Raw genomic sequence first — 7,107 nt, forward strand, 5'->3', positions numbered from 1 at the left:
GCTTAGTTTAGAATTAAACTCTTGTTCTTGTATAATAGTATAAACCCATGTTTTTGTAAAATAGTGTACTCTAGTATACTTGACTCGTGAGTTAGTGTTCTTGAATCATAAATTATACCTATTATAATTTATATGTACTATTTGTATTGATATTAGCTGTTCATGAATGCAATCCCTTGCTCGACATGTTACAAAGGGTATTTGAAACTAAATAAAATAATCTTTATAAATATATATATATATATATATATATATATATATATATATATATATATATATATATATATATATATATATATATATATATACAAGATATATAACTAAAATTGAAACGACAATCGGACAAATAAATGATACCCTAAATCCACATCCAAACAAGGAAAAGGAAATAAAGTGAGTTATCAGTCCTAAGCCTTTTAAATCTTATTTATATATATATATATATATATATATATATATATATATATATATATATATATGATTTTTGGGGAAAAATACAAGTTTATAAAAGAATTTAATATTTTGAAATACTTTTGATGACTTATTGTCATTTTATCACAATTTAAAATCATTTGTTCGTAACACAGAATCCTTGTGTTAGACTTGTATTCCCCCCCCCCCCTTAAAATAGTAAAATCTATGAAAATACGGGGGTATGAACTCACTTGATATGTGGTGATTTGGATAGCGTTTCGTTTCTAGGATGGAGTTTACTTGATGAAAAATCGGGCTTTATACAAGCAGCGTTTCGACTGGAGAAGGTTGTTTTTCTCGGGAATCTCGAGGCTTCGGGGCTTGCTTCGGGTGTTAGATATGATACCAAGGCTTCGGGGGGTTGTAGGGAAGTTTAGAGAGGTTAAAGAAATGAAAAAGTGTGAAAAATGGTGAAAAAAGGAAGTGAAAACCGCAGAATCTCGTACCCTTTATATAGGTGCGAGGATTCGGTCCGAAGGGGGGAGGAGGGGACACGTGTTCGGATAGGTGGTGGCTTCGGAAGTGAGGGGCACGCGTCAGAAGGAGAAGCGAGGCACGCGGCGGCTTCGGATGCGCGTCGGAACCGGGTTGGGCCGCTCCTTCGGTCGAATCAGAAACGGACACGGGGCGGACACAAGGCATCCTCGCATGCGAGGTGACGTGGCCGAACCCCAACCATGCGAATTTTCCCGGTTTTCAATATTTTTCGATTTTTGTGCCCAAAACTTGCGAAATTCATAACTTTCGCAAACGAGCTCCGTTTTCGACGTTCTTTATTTGCACGCGTAGGTAAGATTATACTTTACGACTTTCGTTTGGACTTCGTTGGCTAATTTTGAATTTATTTTTAATATTATTATTTTTAACAGGCCGGTACAAGAAAATCCGTTAAAAATTCATAACTTCTTTATCCGAACTCCGTTTTCGTCTGTCTTTTTACCGTTGTACTACTATTGACGAGACTTTCGATTCTCGTTTAGGTTGTGTCGGCTAAAAATCATTCGATCTTTATTTCGAGTTTTTAGTTGTATACTGTTATACTGAACTTTAGAAAAATCATAACTTCCTCATACGAAGTCAGATTTTGACGTTCTTTTTATGAAAGTTCTCGGTTTAACATATTCTACAACTTTGATTTAGATTGTTAAGGCTAAAAATCATTTTATTGAAAACTCACTTTTTATGCTGAACAGTATTTTGCCGGTTTTGTCGCGGATCTTCGATTGGTCATAACTTCTTCGTTATAACTCGGATTTTAGTGTTCTTTATATTTATGGAAACCTTGTTACAATCTCTACCACTTTGTTCATCCCATCGAGATTATTTAATACTTCATTTTTGAGGGTCGATTATGTAAATGCACATAGTATAGAAAAATTTCTCTTTATTATTTTAAAAAGAACTACAAATTGATCTATACAATTACATAGATTTGAAATAACGGTTTGTTACATTATCCACCAGTTAGAGAGAATTTCGTCCCGAAATTATCATTATAGAAAGACTAGGGAAAAAGATGTGGATATTTTTGTTGCATTTGATCCTCTCGCTCCTTAGTGAATTCAGGTCCCCGTTTTGCATTCCAGCGAACCTTCACTATCAGGATATGGCTTTGTTTGGTTTTCTTAACTTCCCTGTCTAGAATTTCTACGAGTTCTTCCACAAAGTTGAGACTCTCGTTTAACTCGATTCACTCGAGTGGGATCACAAGAGTCTCGTCGGATAGACACTTTTTGAAGTTCGAAACGTGGAAGGTAGGATGAACGTTACTTAGTTCTTGGGGTAGTCGAAGTTTGTAAGCTACAGGACCGATTCTGGCAAGAATCTCGAATGGTCCTATGTACCTTGGATTCAGTTTGTCGCGCTTTCCAAAGCGTATCATGCCCTTCCAGGGTGAGACCTTTAATAATACGCGGTCACCAACCTGGAATTCCAAGGTTTTTCTCCTTTTGTCAGCGTAGCTTTTCTGTCTATCCCTGGAAGCTTTAAGTCGCTCCCGAATTTGTACGATTTTCTCCGTAGTTTCATGAATGATTTCCGGACCAGTGAGAGTACTGTCAGGAACTTGACCTCTAGCTAGTTGCGTGTCACCCACTTCCGCCCAGCACATAGGTGATCTGCACTTGCGGCCATAGAGGGCTTCGAAAGGAGCAGCCTTTATCCTAGTGTGATAACTAATGTTGTAAGAAAATTCGACAAGGGGTAAATGAGTATCCCATTCCTTTACAAGTCTATCACGCAAGCTCGCAACATATCTTCTAGAGTTTGAATCGTCCTCTCACTTTGTCTGTCAGTTTGTGGATGGTAGGTTGTATTGATGTCCATCCTAGTTCCCAGCGAGTTTTGTAAACACTGCCAGAAACGAGAAGTGAATCTACTATCTCGGTCATAAATAATAGATATTGGCACATCATGCACTCTAACTATTTCTCTGATGTAAGTTCTTGTTAGCTTCTCCATCTTGTCGGTTTCTTTTATGGGCAAGAAGTGTGCGGATTTGGTTAATCTATCGACGATTACCCAAATAGTATCATAACCACCCGTTGTCTTGGGTAACTTAGTTATGAAATCCATCGTAATCCGCTCCCACTTCCATTTAGGGATTTCAGGTTGTTGCAATAAACTTGAAGGTTTCTGGTATTCTACCTTGAATTTGGCACAAGTAAGGCACTTGCCCACAAAGGTAGCAATCTCGGCCTTCATGTTAGGCCACCAGTACAGTTTCTTGAGGTCCAGATACATCTTGTCTGAACCTGGATGAATGGAGTATCAAGTTCTGTGTGCTTCATTCATAACCACGTCTCTGTAACCACCGAACTTTGGTGTCCAGATCCGGTTCATGAAACAATAGACTCCATCACTTCTGACTTCGAAATTCTTATCCATTCCTCTCAGGGATTCACCTGTCATGTTTTTGGGTTTCAAGGCCTCGAGTTGAGCCTCTTTGATATGTTTAGACAGATGTGAATGGATCGTTATGGTTAACGACTTTACTCGGCGTCCCGAGTATTCTTTTCTGCTAAGGGCATCAGCTACTATATTGGCTTTACCAGGGTGATAACGAATCTCGCATTCGTAATCGTTCAGTAGCTCCACCCACCGTCGTTGTCTCATGTTTAGCTCTTTTTGGTCGAAGATATGTTGGAGACTTTTATGGTCCGTAAATACTGTGCATTTCGTGCCATATAGGTAATGTCTCCATATCTTTAGAGCAAATACTACTGCTCCTAGCTCAAGGTCATGCGTTGTATAGTTGACCTCATATGTATTGAGCTGCCTCGGGACGTAGGATATAACCTTTCCTCATTGCATCAAAACACATCCAAGCCCTTGATTAGAAGCATCACAGTACACTACAAATTCCTCTGTCCGTTCGGGTAGAGACACGATCGGTGCCCTGAACAAAGCTCGTTTCAGCGTTTGGAACGCTGTTTCTTGCTTTTCTCCCCAACTAAAAGTTACACCCTTTTGTGTCAGGGTGGTAAGCGGTTTAGTAATTCGGGAGAAATTCTGGATGAATCAGCGATAATAGCTAGCAAGACCTAAGAATTGTCAGATCTCTGTAGGTGTTTTGGGTGCTGACCAGTTCTCAATTGCCTTGATCTTGGAAGGGTCCACGTGTATTCCCTCCGAACTAACCACGTGACCCAGGAAATCTACCTTCCTGATCCAAAATTCACATTTAGAGAACTTCGCATAAAGTTTCTCGGTTCTTAGAGTTTGTAATACTTGACGAAGATGTTGGCCATGCTCATCTTTGCTTCTTGAGTAGATAAAGATGTCGTCAATGAAGACTATGACGAATTTGTCCAGGAATGGACGACACACTCTGTTCATCAAGTCCATGAACACAGCAGGTGCATTCGTCAATCCGAATGGCATCACTACAAACTCGTAATGACCATAACGAGTTCTGAATGCGGTTTTGGGAACGTCGTCCTCCAAAATCTGTAACTGGTGATACACGGATCTTAAGTCTATTTTCGAGAAGTAGCTCGCACCTTGAAGTTGGTTGAAGAGATCGTCAATGCGAGGCAAATGATATCGATTCTTTATGGTAAATTTATTCAGCTCGCGGTATCTATGCACATACGGAATGATCCATCCTTCTTCTTCACAAATAAAACTGGTGCTCCCAGGGTGAGAAGTTTGGTCTTATGAAACCTTTGCTAAGGAGTTCGTTCAGTTGGCTGGATAATTCCTGCATTTCAGAAGGTGAAAGACGATAGGGGGATTTGGCTACAGGGGTAGCCCCAGGGATTAAGTCGATTCTGAATTCGACTTGTCGTTCAGGAGGCACTCCTGGAAGATCGTCAGGAAATATGTCGGGAAAGTTACAGACCTCAGGAATGCTTGCGATGTCTTTTACTTCTTGCTTTTTGTCTACCACGTGAGCTAAGAAAGCACAATACTCTTTGCGAAGGTACTTCTATGCCTTAATGCAAGAAATAATCTGAAGGTTCGTTCCAGGTTTGTCTCCGTAGATAATAAGAGTTTTGTTTGTTGGCAAGTTCAGGCGAATGGCTCTTTCGTAACATAGGATGTCGGCATGGTTAGAGCACAACCAATCCATACCAATAATGACTGTCACACCCCCGAACTGGACGACAGAAACGTCCGAGGGCTTGCGTGACTTAAATTGAAATATCATCACAATGAATATACATGAAACATAAAACATTCATCACCAAACATTACATAGTACAACTGGCATTGTTTACATCAAGTACAAGGTTTACATTACATGATTCCAAAATATAAAGTGTTTTGTGATTAGCAACTACAAAAGAAACTTTCAACACACTGGATGCTTCCTTGTCTAACGATTACCTGAGAATACAAGTTATTTTGAAAATGGTCAGCATATATAATGTTGGTGAGTTCATAAGTGTGTTTGATGTAAAATAGTTTATGTCGTTCGTAAAACCCAGAAAATCCGATATTTTCTGTATTAAGACTTTTCTTGAAAATGTTGTGATGATCCTGTAAGTATATGCATGAATGATTTCAAAACATGAATAAATGAGAAGTTTTGCATTATAGTTTTTGAAAGTACAAATGAGCAAGATTGGTTTCCCCTGAAAACCCAATGTTTTCCGATAAAAAGTTATGATGGTTTTACAATATTGTATCGTCACATCGAATGAATATGATTTCCCTTGATTACTTAAATGATATCGGATTTCTACGTGAGTCGTTATAACCATGCATGATAATGACTAGTTCGTCTGTCTTGGCATTCTAATGAACACCGAAATTGATCTTAAGATTTTGTCACCCTAGACTGGCCGAGTCTAACTGTAGCGAACAGCTTAGGTGTGGGGGAGTCACCCCCGTATAGATCTATACACAAACTCTCGCTCTCCCTCCAGGAGACTTTGATTACAACTACAGACTACGACCGACACTTATTGGTGTCACTCGTTATTACTCACTTAATCCACATGAATTTGATTAACCTTGATTAATGACCTGATTTTAGTTTACTTGAAGAGAAGGTAAGCCTAACAGACGAGGAGAAGATGACTACTAGGCCCTACTAATTTCGTATGTTATTTGAGGCTGTCGAGTATACGAAAAGCGCGTTGGCCCATTTCACATATGATTTATTTGGACCTTACTAGTAATGCTAATGGGCCACTTAGGCCCAATAGCATGTAAAAACCATTGAGGGTCCCTTAAGCATATAATTGGGTCACAGGAGGCCCAATAACATGTATTATTTATGTTGGGCCCAAAAGTCATGTTAATGAGTCATGAAGGCCCAATAAGCATGATTAGAATCTCTCAAGCCCAACCATTTGAATGTTTACTTGTTTTGTATAGTATTAATGTTGCGCGTTGTTTAATCGATATGTCGTAAAAATCACGAATTTGTTTTATAATGATTCATAGATTTATAAAAATAGTTATTTTTCTATTTAAAACTCATAAGTTATAAAGTTTTGTATATTTTGACCCAATTATTTTATTATTAACATAATTGACCAAAAATATTAGTTTGACCTATTCAGCCCCTTATTTTGGTAAAGTTGGCAATTTTAGTCCTTTTTATAAAAACATGACATATTAAGTCCTTGAACTATTTTTCTTGACATTTTTGACCCAAACACTTATTTAAATAATTTTTTAAGTCCAAAAGTAAATTTTTAGAAAGTTTCAACCCTTTAGTTAAAAGACTTGCATTTTAATCCACACTTTTCGCAATTTTTACACTTTTTACCCAAAATTCAAAATCTTTGCATTTTCAATCCTTTTGAGCAAATAAGGTCATTTTAACCCCAGAAATAGATTTATTTACTTTTCTACCCACTGTTTTGAGAAATTTACCATTTCAGCCCCCCCTTAAACCATATTTTTCGCAACTTTGGGCCTATGGGTCGAAAAGCCCAAAATTTTAGCCCAATAAGCTACAAATTTCATTTTTAGTCCTTTGAAAAACATAATGTTCATAGAAACTTCCATTTTAACTGTTTTGACATTTTGAGCCTTGTGAAAACCGTAAATGGCAACTTTTTCCCAAACTTTTGTTTATTTGACAAAAATAGTCCAATAATGAGTTTTATGTTGTAGTGTGTTATTTTAAAGCTTGTAGAGTAGTTTATCTTGACATGTTAAGTGAAATATGACCTA

This window comes from Lactuca virosa, chromosome 2 (assembly GCF_052849685.1).
Source record: "Lactuca virosa cultivar CGN04683 chromosome 2, Lactuca_virosa_CGN04683_v6, whole genome shotgun sequence".
Classification (NCBI taxonomy): Eukaryota; Viridiplantae; Streptophyta; class Magnoliopsida; order Asterales; family Asteraceae; genus Lactuca; species Lactuca virosa.